This window comes from Loxodonta africana, chromosome 10 (genome assembly GCF_030014295.1).
Source record: "Loxodonta africana isolate mLoxAfr1 chromosome 10, mLoxAfr1.hap2, whole genome shotgun sequence".
Taxonomy (NCBI): Eukaryota; Metazoa; Chordata; class Mammalia; order Proboscidea; family Elephantidae; genus Loxodonta; species Loxodonta africana.
The window spans coordinates 84646562-84663208 of NC_087351.1; the positions used below are offsets into that span (position 1 = coordinate 84646562).

The following is a 16647-nucleotide window of genomic DNA, read 5'->3' on the forward strand; positions in this document are numbered from 1 at the left end:
CCTTTTTTCTACTTATCTTGAGTTTAACTCACGCATTAGATCATTAAGCACATTGATCTAAATTCCTACCGTAAGAAACTGGGAAAAACCAGCTTCTTAAAGTAGAAATTTCAATATCTCTTTTGTATCTTTCTTATTTTCATATAAAAAAAAGCTTTAAAATTGCCTCAAAGGACTTCTTCAGCTTCATCTCACAAATATTGAAGAATTGTGTCTTTGTTATCATTCAATTCAAAATATTTAAAAATTTTCTTTGTGATTTCTCCTTTTATCTATGGATTAATAGATTATGTAAAAGTGTGTTATTTAGTTTTAAAATATTTGAGGTTTCCTAGATATGTTATTGTTGTTTATTCCTAATTTAATTCCATCATGATCAGAGAACATACTCTGATTTCAATCCTTTTAAATTTGAAGCTTATTTTAGGATCCAGCATGTGGTCTATCCTGGTGCACATACCGTGGGAACTTGAAAAGAGTATTTATTCTACAGTTGTTGGCTGTAGTTAGTTTTTGTTTGTTTGTTTGTTTTATCAATAGCAATTAGGTCAAAGTATTAATAGTCATGTTTAGCTTTTCTGTGTCTTTATTGATTTTTTTCTAGTGTTATCAATTGATTAGAGAGAAATGTTGCTTCATAGTTTTAAGAAATGCTTTGACACATTTCTTCATTCAATTCCAACAAAAACTTGTAGAGCATAGAGTATTCTCAGTTTACAGATAAAACAAACAAAACCTGAGGCTGAGACAGGTTAAATATGAAATGAACCTCGAGATGAAAGTTAAGTGGACCACAGTGTTGGGATTAGAGGGTTGTGAAGATAGAAAGCCAGCGGGAGGAGGACATTACAATTTATCTCCAAATCTTTTGGTTGTAATATAGCAAAAGCATTCAGTCTTACCTTGTTCCAACTACATAAAATATATTTGGTGGAAAACAGTGAGTGTTTTGTTTGTTAAGCACTTGGATTTTTGTAGTCTAACTTTTATTGTTGACTAAATGACTTTCAAGCAGACATGAAAAAACAGCAGTGTGACAGAATTGGGAGACCTCTCTAGAGTGACATTCCAAACTGCTGTCAATGCCTGGGGTTCCTTCATATCTGCTCATCTGAGCCTGGAAGCTCCCTGAGGTTGGGCATGTGAGATTATTCACACTGGTTGTCCGAATGCCGAGCATCTGGTTGGTGGTCAGTAAATGTTTGCTGAATAGACATCATGTGCGATCCTGATTCTTTGACATTCATCTGTGAGGCAGGTACCAAATTCATCTGAATGAAAAACAGATGTAGTATGGATAAGATTGTGATATCTCCTGCACCCTAAAGAAAAAAATCTCACCGTGATCACTACTGAATGGAAGCATCGAATGAGGCAGTGTGGCTGTGACCAAAGTACGTAAGGCTAAGAGAATTTTAGTTGTTCACAGAACTTTAGATGGGGAAAATGTGATTTATTTATTACCTGTGGAATTAAATCCTGATCTGACATGCCGATTGAGCACAACATTACATTTAAAGCAGCAGCGATAGCTTGGGTTGTGTGAAATGAAGGTAGGATTTATAATGCCGTATGATATTCTTTGCCAAGGTATCAGATTCAGAAAGAGAGGTATCAACATTTACTAAGCAGGAGGAGATGCAAGTGGGAAGAATATTAAAAAAAATAAAAGATATGATCCTTGATTAATATAAAGAAATAGGGAGATTTACACCCTTGGTAGCCCTGTAGGGCAGCCGCAATGGCTCAGAATCAACTTGATGGCAACAGATTTTTTACCTTTTCGAACTGCCTCAACCCAGCCCACACTGCCCCTCCATACACAGTGGGAATCAGTTTGTTTCCCTGGACCTTATCATTGCCCTTTCCCTACTACCCCAGGCCCTTTCCTGCCCTCAGGCTCTGTAGTGTAGCCACTCAAGGCCAATGTCATTTCTCCTTTACCCACTTTTTCCTGTTATTTACCCCTCCTCCTTAATCATGCAACATATGATTTGCGTAAAGGAAAAACACCAGTTCTTTTATACAGCCCCATAATTTTCTGGATCCATCAGTTAATTCAGTAGGGATTTATTTTTAAGACCTTTTTTTTTTTATCTATAATATATTCATTCATGGACATATGCACATGATACCAAATATTTCATAGCGAGGGAGGGGAGGGTTGGGGATGGAAAAACACTTGATAGACAATAGATAAGTAGGAACTTTGGTGAAGGATAAGACAGTAGACAATACTGAGGAAGCCAGCACAGCCTGTACAAGGCAAGGTCATGGTAGCTCCAAAGACATCCAAACTCCCTGAGAGACCTAATTGCTGGGCTGAGGACTGTGGGGACCACGATCTGGAGGAATATCTAGCTCAATTTGCATAACATAGTTTATAAAGAATATGTGCTACATTCTACTTTGGTGAGTAGCATCTGGAGTTTTAGAAGCCTGTGAGTGGCCACCTAGGATACTCCATTGGTCTCACCCCTTCGGGAGCAAGGAAGAATAAAGAAAACTAAAGATACAAGGGAAAGATTTGTCCAGAGGACTAACAGATTGCATCTACCATGGCCTCCACCAGACTGAGTCCAGTACCTTTATTTTCTATTGTCAAATTTATCATCTTCTGTGGATTTTATGGAAACCCTGGTGGCGTAGTGGTTAAGTGTCTGTTAACCAAGAGGTTGGCAGTTCGAATCTACCAGGCGCCCCCTGGAAACTCTACGGGGCAATTCTACTCTGTCCTATAGGGTCACTATGAGTTGGAATCGACTTGACGGCAGTGGATTTGTTTTTTGTTTTTGTTTTTGTTTTTGGTTTGTTGGGTTTTATGGGTTGTGTATCATACACAGAAAGGTTTTCCTCACTCTGCAGGTGTATAAATTCTCTAAATGTTTTTGTCTGGTATTTCAATGGTTTAATGTTTACATTTCAATCTTTGGTTCATCTGGAATCTGTGCTATATGAGGTGTGAGATAAAGACCCAAAGCTTTATTTGTTTTTCCAGTTGGCTACCTATATGAAGATAAATAATCTTTTCTCTGCTAATATGAAGTGCCACCCTTACCAAATCTAAGATCTTATCATGTGTGAGCCTGTTTCTGGTCTCTGTTTAGTCTATAGGTCTAGTTCTTCATGAATAAAAACAAGAGTGTGTAATTTGTTACATATTTATGTTTTGATATCTGCTATCTGTATTTACCTTCTTTTTCAGAAATCCCCTGCCTATTCTTCTTATTTTGTTTCCTGTATGAATTTTAGAATCCGCCTGTCTACAAAAAAAAAAAAAACCACCACAAATTCCATTGCTATTTTTGTTGAGATTATTGGAAATCTGTATATTAAATTGACTAGGACTGAATGTTTAAGATGCTGAGTTTTTCAACCCAAGGAAGTAGTATGCATTTCATTTATTTAATGGCCTTCGTGCCCCTGAACAGTTTTTAAAACTTGCTTTCTACAGATCTTGTACATTTATTACATTTGTTCTTAGGGGTTTATATTCTAGTCTTTTCTTTCATTGAGGCTTCCTAACTAGCTGTGATTTATAAATAATATGAAGCCAGTTGATTTCTAGATATGAACTTTTTCCAGCTATCTGATTGAATTTTTTAAATTCTTTATAATAGTTTTCTATTATTTCTGTTTCTATCATCTATAAATAATCATGATTTTACTTTCTTGCTCTGCTTTTATAGCCCTTATTTCACGCTCTTGTCTGTTCTGGGTTGAACTCCAGAACAATGTCGAATAAAGGATAGAGCTTGACTTCTGTGGGAACGCTCCTTTAGTTCCCCCAGTAGGTATTAATCTAGTCTCCACTACACGCCAGGCACTGGCCAGGCACTGGGGGTATAGCAATCCGGCAGCCATTTAGGACTCAGCTGAAGTGCTCTCTTCTTCAAATGCCTCATTTGGTCACCTCAAACAGAAGTTGTCTTTGCCTCCTCTGAACTTCCTGTTTTCATCTCCTGTGGCCCTTCCCACTTTTTACCCTGTTTAGAATTATTTGTGGATTTGTCTTACATGTTGTTTTTGTGTGCCCACCGAGTTGATCCCAACTCATAGCGACCCCATGTAGCAGAGCAGAACTGCCCTGTAGGGTTTCCTAGGCTGTAATTTTTATGGGAGAAGATGGCCTAGCCTTTCTCTCATGGAGCCACTGGTGGATTCGAACTGCCCACCTTCCAGTTAGCAGCTAAGTGCTTAACCATTGCACAGCCAGGGCTCCTTTTCCCTTACATAATGCCCTAAAATCCTGTGAGTTCAGAGAAGGCAGGGCCTTCAACTAATCACCCAGTCATGCTCAGAATTCTGCCTTGCACACAGCAAATGCTCAGGACAGTGCTGCTTAATTAATTATTAATTAATTAACATGAAGATTATATAAAAATCTGCTCATGTAAAATGTGGGATTCTCCTACGGAACACATAGCTATGGGTAATAACATAAATTCAGTTGGTAAGACACATACAGACACACATGTACACTCATTTACAACAGTAGCCAAAAAGTAAGTGCAGCATGACCCTTTAAACTGTTATACAGAGAATGAAATAGGAAAAAGCTACCTGCAGCTGGAGAGCTAGGAACCTTTGAACCTCGATCATTTCTCTAAATCCAGATGTGATGATAGGAATCATCAAGTCATTTTCTGCCTTTTAGGTTTAACTTCAGAATCATTTTCTCTGAAAGACCTCTCTCAATAGGGGTAATAGAGTGAGTGACCGGCCAGTGTTTGGTTTCTTTGAAATGTGTGAATGGTTTTATCTCATGTGGAATGGCCTCTGGATTTTAAATTCCTATTTTTAGCTTCTCCGTCTATTGGGTCATGAGTTCACACTCACTCTTCGGTCCCTCACACCCAACAGATTTCTGCACGTTTCCTAGTCTCTATAAATGTTTAGTGCAGACCGGAGCCGCTCTGAGGGGAGCCTGCCACCAGCCTGCTGCCGCTGCCCTACCAACCTCCTTAGACGCTGCGGTGACAGTGGGCAAAGGGGAGCAAGTGTGGGAGCTTGAATTTCTTGACCCTTTTGGTTATAAACTGTTCTTGGAGCAAAGTGTATCCAGGCTGGGACCATGATTTGAGCCTGAAACTTGCACACTGGCTGCATGTTTGGCTTGTAATAAATGTTTGTTCAGTGAGAGAATGAGTGAATAGGTAAGTACGTGAATAAATACACTTGTCTCATTGAGATATGGATCTTACACTGAATTTCACTATTTAAAAAAATCCAGTTGTCATTGAGTCGATTCTGATTCATGATGACCCCCCGTGTGCATCAGAGTAGCACTGTGCTCCATAGGGCTTTCGATGGCTGAATTTTTGGACCTAAATTGCCAGGACTTTATTCTGAGGCACCTCTGTGTAGACTTGAACCTCCATCCTTTTGCTTATCATCTGAGTGTGTTAACCGTTGGTATCACCCAGGGACTCTGGACTTTCACTATAGGCTTTTCTAATTTTTCAATATGATTGAAGTTGGTAGTTTTTATATCTGTACTTGGTTTAGAAAATACCCCTTAACCTAGTCCTCATACCATATTGTGACCTTTAGGTTGCTACTGTACTTGACAAGTAGGGTTTTATTATTAATTCATGCATCTAAAAGAGTGCATGCATTGACAATCAGCAGCAAATCCTTTTAAAGTTTTATGTTTAAGCTATATGCCCTACTGAAGAAGTTCATTTTAAGCTATATGCTCTACTGAAGAAGTTAATTCTTTCATACTCAGGAAATACCACTGGTGATTAGAGGGACTGGTCTGTCTAATCTCTGTGCATAGCCTGTGATGGGGAGAGCCTACGATTACAGGCCATCTGGTGTGTCATTTCCAAGATGGGCCAAATATGTACTATCAGTATTAAACTCAAAGAATGTCTCTGTGATCGGAGACATATTCTGGGTATCGTGACTGTTAGTTTGTCCCAACCTTTGTTGTAAGGCGCTGTCACTGTTCCTTCTTCTCTTCCTCCTCCCCAACATTGGTGTAACTGACAGTTCTCTGGGCACAGAGCTGCTTGCCCCAGCCTTTTGTGAGGGCAGCGTTTCTCCCTGCTTCTGCCTCCCCATCATTTCCTCTCCACCAGCGGCATTTTGACCATCCATTATTGATGAGCCTTCTGCACCTTCTCCACCCCAGTGTTCCCGAAGCACTTGTGCACCGCTGAGCAGAGACAGGTGCAGGATCTAGTGGGGGGCCCATGACTGCTGATCTAAGGCAGCCAGGGCTTGTTCCCTTCCTGGCTGGCAGAGAGGACGCCTGGCACCAGAGACTGGCAGAAGCAGCAGCCGCCAGTATCAGGGAGTGTCAGGTTGTCTCCTCTGTTCTCTAGGAAGCAAAAGGTTAAACTGTTCATTTTCAGAGACCCACCTGGGTATCAAATACTGACCTTTGTGTTTCTATAGTGAGCTGATTCCCAGGCTGTGACCTTTACTCCAAAGCATCAGCTGCCCATTCCTTAGAGTGATTTTCTGTGCTTTCTATTTAATCAGGAAGAACAAGGCTAATGTGCCTTGTTAGCTTAGCTGTTGGGGACAGACAAGCATTAGAGGAAAAGAAAGGAATTCTCTCCATTTCCCCTTCTTATTCAACGAAGTTTTGACAAGAGACAACGTGGTGGGTAATTTGCATGAAATGCCCTTTCCGAAGGCAAACTCCTTGCTTGTGGATTCTGCAGAGAAGACTGGAGTCCCCCCACTGGGACACCTGTCCACATTCACATTTGTATACATAATTTACATACTAGTTTACACACAGACCGGGCTAGGTCCAAGGCCAGCCTCCCCTGAGCCTTGGAGAGAGGCAGACTGCTGCGTTAGAGAATGCTAACAATCCAGACCCCTCCAGTGACTCAGCTAACTCTGCTTCTCCCGTGATGGTCAGATTTCATATTTGAGAATTCAGAATTTGGAGGTACCAGGGTAATGTTGGAGAAACACAGTCAGATACCTGCTTCCCAACTCCCCAAAGTTAAAACTTGAAAGAATAAGAAACAGTGTCCAGCTGCATCCCGGCCATCTAACATCCTCGTTCTTAGAGTTATTCTAGAAAGTAAGGTACGATTTGTGCAATCGCCCTCACTAAGGAGAGTAGCGAGAAGGGAAGAGCGTCTTTTCAGGCCTGATCTCCTAAAAGGGACAATGCACCTAAAGCTTTTCCAGTCTTGCTCAGAATTGTATCACAAAAGGAACAGCCCTTGGATCCACAAAATATTTTAATGAGAGCAAAACAGAGAATAAGAGCCTCGTGTACCACTGGTCCTGCCTGTTTCAAATCTTCAAAGGCCTTTAATAACCTCCATTACATGGCTATGTGATTTTTATCACACAACGTCAGACTCTTAGATTATTTAAATAACTCACCAGCGAGAACCAATGTCAGAACTAAATGCTAATAAGGTTTGGTCTGGGAGAGTAACATGGTAAGATAGTTAATGTTTAATGTACTCACATCAAAGTGGGATAATCCTGCTATTGAAGGTCAAGAAAGCACTTTAAAAAAAATAAATAAGGGAGAGAACATTATTGTAGCTGTCCCATTTTTCTCGCTCAGATGAATCTGGCCTAAACTTATTATAGCCAAGTGCAGGATAGACATTTCCTGGCGATCTGGCAATTTCCCTAGTGTTGTTCATGTGGTTTTTCTCTTTCCTCTTCCTCTTTGTTTCTAATAATGATGACAAAAAGCATCTCTGGAATGTGCCACATCTTCAAAGTGCTCCTACGTGTTGCTACTCCAAAAGACGGCGGTTGGGTTTTACTTTAATCATTGAGATGCACAGTTAATTTGCGTTTATGATTGCGGATTGGTTGCAGAGCTGCTGGATGGAGGTTATCATTTCTGACGAGAGAAGGAGGAATGACCTTCGGTGAGGCAGTGGGAAATTGCAAAGAGTGTTCTGCTGTCAATAAAGCACAAGATTACAAGGGTCAAGATAGATTTCTTCATTTTCTTTAGGCTGCAGTTCGAAGAGGCTCGCAGAAAACTCCAGCCTAGTAATTGAAAAAAAAAAAAAAAAACAGCTATGTTTGGGTAACATGTGATGCCCATAAAAGGGCACTGGCTCCTGGGGGCAGTCTGACATCACCAGGTTTACTTGCTCATACCAAGCAAGATTGCCTTCCTGCAGAGTTTCTACAGGGCTGTGTGCACTCTATGAAGCCCTGGTGGTGCTATGGTTAAGAGCACGGCTGCTAATCAAAAGGTCAGTGGTTTGAGCCTACCCAGCCACTCCGTGGGAGAAAAGACCCAGCAATCTGCTTCTGTAAAGATTTCAGCCTAGGAAACCCTACAAGGCAGTTCTACTCTGTCCTATGAAGTTCCTATGTGTCAGAATCCACTTGACGGCACACAACGACAACGTGTGCGCCCTGGGTGCCCGATGCCACAAATGTTTTGCACCTGACTACTAACCTAAAGGATGGTGGTTCAAACCCACCCACCAGTGCCATGGACGAAAGCATGACGATCAGCTTCTGTGAAGATCACAGCCAAGGAAGACTTATGGAACAGTTCTATTCTGTAACACCCAGGGTCACCATGAATCAGAATTGACTCAGTGGCAATGGGTTCTGGGTTTTATGTGCACTCTGGTGTTCAGCTTCTACACATGCTTATCGAGTGACATAGTTTGGCTGGTAAATGTTTTCCTGACATCCAGCCCCAGTTTTCCCTAGCAAAATATTGCTCTATAGTTTTAAGATGAATGCGTGCATTGAAAAATTTGGAATAAATTCGTCTGCTCCTCTGCTGTTATCACTCATCAACTTGCCAAGGCTGTAAAATGTTGCTTGTGAAGTTTGTGAGGTTTTGTCTGTTTGTTGTTTGTTTTGCCTTTTCATCTTTTCGTGTTTTAGCAAGAGAAGAACTGGACCAAGGTTCTGGTTTTAGTTCTGCCACTAACTTACTGTGTTTCTTTATGTACATGTTGGAATCTTTCTGGGAATTAATTTGTCAAATGAAGCTAATAATACCTGCCCCAGCTGACCTGTAGCATGATATAGCATGGTAATACAGGTAAAGCCCACTAACTGTGGTTAGTTTGTCATACTGTGGTGGCTTTTATTGCAGCGAGGCTGGAAGCCATGCCACTAGTATTTCAAATACTAGCAGGGTCACCCATGGTGAACTCCTTTCAGCAGAGCTTTCAGAGTAAGAGAGTCTATGAAGAAAGGACTGGTGATCTACTTCCAAAAATCAGCCAATGAAAACCCTTTGAATCACAGAATATTGTCTGATATAGTGCTGGAAGATGAGTCCTCTAGGTTGGAAGGCACTCAAAATATACAATGGCCTCAACAGTGAGCTCAAACATACCAAGAATCTTGAAGGTGGTGGAGGACCAGGCAATGTTTCATTATGTTGTATATAGGGTCTCCATGAGTCAGAGCTGACTCAATGGCAATAACAACAACAACATGGGTAAAGTAAAATCACAGATGTGAAAGTGTTTGCAAATTCTAAAATAGTAGTATTTCATCATATGTCAAAGGGGGTAATGAATTAACACTCCTACTGACATTTGGTTATGAGACTCAAATGTCAAAAGGCTCAGCAGAGGGCCTGCCACATAAATAGGACCCAGTAGATGGCAGCTGGAAGGCCAAGTCCGTGTGGTGTTACTCCCAAATCCCTTCCACAACCCCTGTCCTCTGTAAAGCAAGAGATACTGGATGGCCTCAAAGGTCACTTCAGTGCTAATATTGTTTGGCTTTGGGGACTTCGCTTTTTTGGAGTCTCCCATTCCTGCTTTCCAGATGTCTACAGAGTTCAGCTGTCACATCTAAGGAAGTCTTACATCAACAAGGAACAATCTTGGAGCTGCAGCAATGTGAGATTGAATTCTACCTTTGTCGCTTACTTGCTAGGTGTGATCCTGGGCCACTGTGCTCAATGTCATGTGCCTCAGTGTCTTCATCTGGGGGTGGTGTTATACCATCTCTGTCACAGGGGAGTGATGGTTGAAATGACACAAATGCTACCCTTAGGAAAATCCCACAGTCTTTGAGAGGTACAGTGCAAAGTAAAAACGTGGACCTCTTGACCGTGGTCTTGAGGAACATTTAGCTTAATTGGCATTAAAAAAAAAAAACAACACTGCCGTCGAGTCGATTCTGACTCATAGTGACCCTATAGGACAGAGGAGAACTGCCTCATATAGTTTCCAAGGAGCACCTGGCGGATTTGAACTGCTGACCTTTTGGTTAGCAACCATAGCACTTAACCACTACGCCACCAGGGTTTCCCTTAATTGGCATAACATAGTTTATAAAGAAAATGTTCTACATTCTACTTTGGTGAGCAGCGTCTGGGGTCTTAAAAGCTTGTGAGCAGCCATCTGAGATACTCCACTGTTCTCACCCTGTTGGAAGCAAGGGAGAATGAAGAAAACTTAAGACACAAGGGAAAGGTTAGTTCAAAAGACTAGTGGACCACAACTACCACAGCCTCCACCAGACTCAGTCCAGTACAACTAGATGGTACCCAGCTACCACCACTGACTGCTCTAATAGGGATTACAATAGAGGGTCCTGAACGAGCTGGAGAAAAACAGAGAACAAAATTCTCACAAAAAAGATGAGACTTACTAGCCTGACAGAAACTGGAGAAACACTGAGAGAATGCTTCCAGACATGCTTTTAGCTCAGTAGTGAAGTCACTCCCGAGGTTCACCCCTCAGCCAAAGATTAGACAGGCCCATAAAACAAAATGAAACTAAATGGGCACACCAGCCCAGGGGCAAGGACTGGCAACCAATGTCACAAAACAGTATGTGTACTAATTGTTTAATGAGAAGCTAGTTTGTTCTGTAAACCTTCACCTAAATTACAAAAAAAAAAAAAAAAAGTGGGCCCCTTTTTCAAACATTATTAAGAATTTCAAGATAGTGACAGCAGAACATTGAACCAAGCTCAGGGTCCTTCCAAGTGTGGGTCCTGTGCAGTTGCACAGGTCACATACCTGCGAAGCCGACCCTGGCCACAGAACCCAGCACAGGGGCAGCCTACCACCTGGTAGGCACTCAGTGAAGACTGCTTGCTTTTCCTCCCTCCTTTTGTTCTTCTTTCCTTGGTAGCTACATATCCCTACAGAGAGTTGTTTGTACTCTTAAACCTCCCACTGCAGTTTCTCTCACAACCTTCCTAGGATGGTTCTCTCTGATGGTGACGCTGCTTCATCCCTTCTGCCCCTGAAATCACAGAGCCAGATGAAAGGACTTAAAGAAGATGGCTTATCTACGTAACCTTCCCATCCCTATGTGTCTATTTCCTGAGCTATTTCAAAGACAGCCCAAGAAAACACAGAACTAACAGTATCATGAAGCATAAGAAGGGCCTAGAGTGTGCATGTGGCGTGTATGTGAGGGGAGGAGGGAGGGAAGGATAGAAAAGATAAAGTGAGGCAAAGGAAATAAAAAGCAAATGAAAGTAGAAGACAAAAGCCTTCACCTTACTCCTTGATTCAGTTCTTCTCTAAGTCAAAGTAGATGATCTTTCTTTTCAGAAAAGATAGAATTTTATTGCCATTTGTCTATGCATGATTGAAACAGAGTAGTTGTAAAATCGGAGGCTCTGGTAGGGCAAACAGTTAACATGCTCAGCTGCTAACTGAGTTTGGAGGTTTAAGTCCACTCACAGGTGCCTCAGAAGAAAGGCCTGGCAATCTGCTTCCAAAAAATCCGTCACTGAAAACCCTGTGGAGCACAGTTCTACCCTGACACACGTGGGGTTGCCATGAGTTGGAGTGGACTGGATGGCTGCTGGTACCGGTAGCTATAAAACTACCTCACACCCTTCTTCCCCTGTCAGTCATTTCCACTAAAGAAAGCAACCAAACATTTCTGCGGGCTTGGTTCCTTTGTCTCTGAACTTCATAGTTAACAAAGTATTTTGTTATGAATTATTATGCTGGTATATCCTCCTTTTAGAGAGGAGGAGGCTAAGTGATGTTCCATATTTAGTTACTATGTCCATTGGGAATGTTTTTGGCTCCAAGTAGCAGAAAATCTGATGTAGAGGGTCTTTTTTTTTTTTGTCTCATTACAAGAGGTTGGGAGGCAGACCACTGCCCCAGGGTTGGACAGCTTGTGGCTCCCATCTGCTGTTCTCTTGGCCTTTTCTTCAAGGTCACAAGATGGCTGTCTGGCTTCAAGTATCATGTCCATGTTCAAAAGACAAAGAATTGTGGGAAGGGGCAGTATCCACCACATCATTCCCTTTTCTCAGGAAAGTTAAACTTTCTCAGACATCCCCTTGCTTGCAGACTTCTGCTTATGTCACATCAGCCAGAGCTGTACCAAGTGAAAGTTCCTAGCTGCAAAAAAAGGCTGAGAAAGTGAATGTTCAGCTTTTTAGCCTTTATACTGGTGGTAAAAGAGAGTGGTGTAGAGACACCTTTGGGTGAAGCACACACCAGTGTCTACCATTGTGACACATAGATAGCCACAGATGGCATGTGGCAGGGACAGAGACTGAACCCAGGTCTTCCAATTAAGATTTGAGCAATTTTGCTACTCAGCCAGATTGCTCTTTTTTCAAAATGCTTTTGGCACCATCCAACTTGGCTACTTCCTGCTGAGGCAAGCAGACAGAAGTCACTCCACATTATGGAAATTTAAAAACAGGGAATAAATTTACTATGCTTTGCCTTAAGGCTCCTCAGAGCCTCCAAGTTATGTAAAACCGAGCGATAAGGTGGCTTATACATATTTTATTCCCCACATGAAAAATTCTGTACATTTCAAGTTTCCTAGAAGAACCAGTTGTAGTATATTTGGAAACACATACAGAAATTGTGTGAAGCTCTATGTTGGGCTGTGTGTGCTTCTCACCTTAATCTGCCCCTTTTCCCACCCTGCTGTTCTCCAAATCTCAGCTAGCTCATTTATTGGTAGGAACTATTTACATATGAAGATCCTATTTGGATGCCCTTAGTAATTTATTAAACCCATTTTCCTAAGGCAAGGCCAGAGTCAAAAAGATATAAGTATCAGTTTGAGAGATTAGAAACAAACGCCAAAACGGAATTTCTCCTCCATGATCACCACATGCAGTTACCACAACAGGGAAGCTGAGCTGTGTAATTCATTCCAAGGCAGAGAAAGAACAGAATCTGGAAATGTAAATATGCTTCTGTTGGAGGTATCTGAAATAACATTTGCATCAGCTTCTTCCTTTTTAGCTGTGAAATGTTGTGTGAGGAATTTCTGTTGTGTTTTCTTCAAATGCGCCCAGCAGTAAATTGGAAGTATTGCACCTGCTAAATGTTTAGTCAGTAGTCGAAACATTGAATAAATCATGAAATCTGTAGGTGAACTGAATAATAGTCACCCTGGAGAGAACGGTAATTCAGTGTTGACAAAATAAATCCCCTTACATTTTTCTGGGAAATCTTTTATTTTAGCAAGGGTGCTTGATACTCCTAAGTTAATTAAGAGTTTTGACAGATTGGAATGTTACTGGACCTAGCCGTGATGTTTAAGAACAACATTTATGTGCCAGGCACCAGGTTAGGCAATTTTATAAGCGTTAGATCATTAGATTCTCACCGAGCCCTGGCCAGTTCTTAGCTCTGCTTTCACAGATGAATAACCAAGGCCCTGAGAGGCCCTGTGACTAGCCCAGGGTCACACAGCTGGGGAGAAGTCAAGTTCTTCCACCACTTATTTATAAAAGTAACTTTATCTTGACCAGTGTGGCCGACTCAGTAGATTGGCCCCCTTAACCCTTGTTACAATGACCTTCTACCTGTCTTCTATCAAAGAAGCTGGAAACCTCAAATTCCCAGCCTTTCTTGGGGCATGCCTTGGGGTAGCCATTAGACACGGTTCTATCCTGTGGTATGTAGACAGAATTCCCTGGGGAAAACTTCCCTCACCCAAAGAAAAAAAAAAAGAAAGAAAAAAAACCTCTTGTGGAAAAACGTGGTTCTTTACCCTTTATTGTTCCTCTTCTTCTTTTATGGACAAGCAACAGCCATCTTGTGAGCAGAAGAGAGAAAGCCCCACGGTTAAGGTTGGTGAGGCAGGAAGTCAAGTCCAATTCTTTGATGACATTCTCTAGTGGGTGCACTAGCCCTAGACTGTCTGCTATTAGAGTTCTTGTTATACAAGAAGAGATAATAGTTGATTGTATTCAAGCCATTGATTGGAAGGCAGAGATGATCAGAATTCCCCCTCCCAGGGTGTGAGCAGAGCAGCATGAGATAAACCTCAGCCCACACAAACCAAACAAACCTAGTGCCGTCGAGTAGATTCCGACTCATGGGCACCTGGCAGATTCGAACTGCCCACCCTTTGGTTAGCAGCCATAGCACTTAACCACTACACCACCAGGGTTTCACACAGTGCTAGGCAAGTACATAGTAATTGCCTAGTAAACACCATCTACCTCTTTTCTCCGAGAATTGAAGTAAGCTACATCTAACTGTTACAATTTAATAGGGTGCATACTTGTGCTTTGCTGGGTTTTTAATTTCCTTTGTAATACGTGCATGATTTAAACATCCGGTTTCCTTAGACGTAACTAAGTAAACAAGGGAGTGGTATACTTCACCAGTCAGGCATACTTCTTTCCCCAAAGTAAAGGTTACACTTTTTATTTAAAGAGCCAAGTCTAGGTATTAACCAGTCCTGGCACAACTAGAATAAGATTGAAAGAACTAAAATTGCTAAAAAAAACACAATTTCGTCCTGGGTTCACACCCTGCCTCTGTTCCCCCTACTGTCCTTTAGCAGCCTTTTGAGATATTTTACTACTTCTCCGCCCTTCCATAGCATCACTCATAAAATGGGAATAACTACCTCTCCGATGGACTGTCTGGATTAAATAAAGTGAATCTAGAAAAGCACTCAGCAAATATTTTTGGAAGATGCTCCAACTATGTGCAAGAAGCAAGAAATGGTCTCTGCCCTCCAGGTCCTTACAAATTAGCAGAGAGGTGAAACAGTGACTCCAATAACTAGAGCACCAAGCCGTTTAGTGTAGAATTAAAGTGAAGAGGATAAACATCACTAAGATGGAGTAATTTCCTTTTCCTCTCTAATGGACACCAGTGGACTGGTAGCCCAGTTGACCAACGGTAGGCAAAGTTATAATACCAAGGAAGAGAAAAAACAGTGTTGTGCAGGCCAGTCTTATACACCCAAAACCAGCGGCATGCTCAGAAAGATCTAAGGGCTGTTAGGAATGAGACGAAAACTGGTTTGAGATTTCAGATGTAACAAAAGGCAGAAAGATTTTTAATTTTTCTGTTCTCATACAATAAGGAGCCCTGGCAGTGGCATCACTGGGGTTGATGTCACCCAGTGCGGTAACTCATGCTGTGACCTCCTTCCACATGAGACCATACAGAAGCCTTAGTAATGTTATTGTACGAATGTCACTTGTAAATCATAATTCCCATATATCACTGAATATAAAGGCAATAAACCAAACCAAAACCCATTGCTGTCGAGTTGATTCCAACTCATAGCAACCCTACAGGACAGAGTAGAACTACCCCATGGGGTTCCCAGGGAGTGCCTGGTGGATTTGAACTGCTGACCTTTTGGTTAGCCGCTGTAGCTCTTAACCCACTGTGCCACCAGTGTTTCCATAATGGCAATAGTAGTGAAATAAACAACTAGCAAAATTAAAATTACACCTTTAAATTACAATATCATACTCACAGCCTAAATGTGTTTGCATTTACACAGTTTCATGTGGTTAAAGTGAAAATTCAATAAGAAAACAATAGAATTCTGAGTAAAAAAGTTTAAGAACTACATCAAAGCTATGTTCATTTTAACATCGAACTTTACCATTACGTGAGATACATCATTGGATTAGGTTTGGAAAGCTGGACTTAGAGAGTGTAGACGGAGCCAGCCATGCAATCTGATGAACCGTTTCTGCTCTCAGGTCATGTGCCTTCTCTTCTCTGCTCCTCACTACCCAGGTTGCAACTGGTGACTTTTTAAGTCTGATTATTTTTCTTCACATGGGGAAAAAAAAAAAAAAAACCCAGTGCCGAGTCGATTCTGACTCATAGCGACCCTATAGGACAGAGTAGAATTGCCGCATAAAGTTTCCAAGGAACGCCTGGTGGAGGGAGGACTTCTTAAATTTTTAAATCAAACTCTCCTCTTTTAGAGGGTTTCTACTGGCTAGAAGTTCCCAGGAGAGAGGGAGGGAGGGAAGGGAGAGTTGTTCTCAACGATGAACTGCCCAGTCCAGGGCTCCAGAGGGCAGGGCTGCTTGGGATGTAGTTGGGAGGCTTTTTCCCTCTGGGGCTGTGTTCTTGTTTTCCCAGCTCCAGAGAAGGCACGTGCATGTCCCGTGGTGCCGCTGGGTGAAGGGCGGTGCGCACACCCCATGGCCAGCTTTAGGGGAGGTGGGTGTCACCCCCTCTGACAGTGTCATCTGGTGTGGTTCACACCTGCCCCCACACCTGCTAATGACGCCACTGAGCCCTGGTGGTGCAGTGGTTAAGTGCTCACCTGCTAACTGAAAGGCCAGCGGTTTGAACCCATGAGCCGCTCTCAGGAGAAAAGACCTGGCCATCAGCTCCTGTAAGATTTAAACCTAGGAAACCCTATGCACAGTTCTACTCTGTCCTGTAGGGTCACTATGAGTCAGAATCGACTGGACAGTACACAGGAACATTCT

General features: G+C 42.0%; 1 protein-coding gene across 1 annotated transcript in view; it reads left to right on the forward strand.

The window, feature by feature from the left end:
* The window catches only part of RGS6 (regulator of G protein signaling 6), a 635612-nt gene that overhangs the window by 381115 nt on the left and 237850 nt on the right, over positions 1-16647 (forward strand). The gene's annotated exons all lie outside the window — the stretch shown is intronic.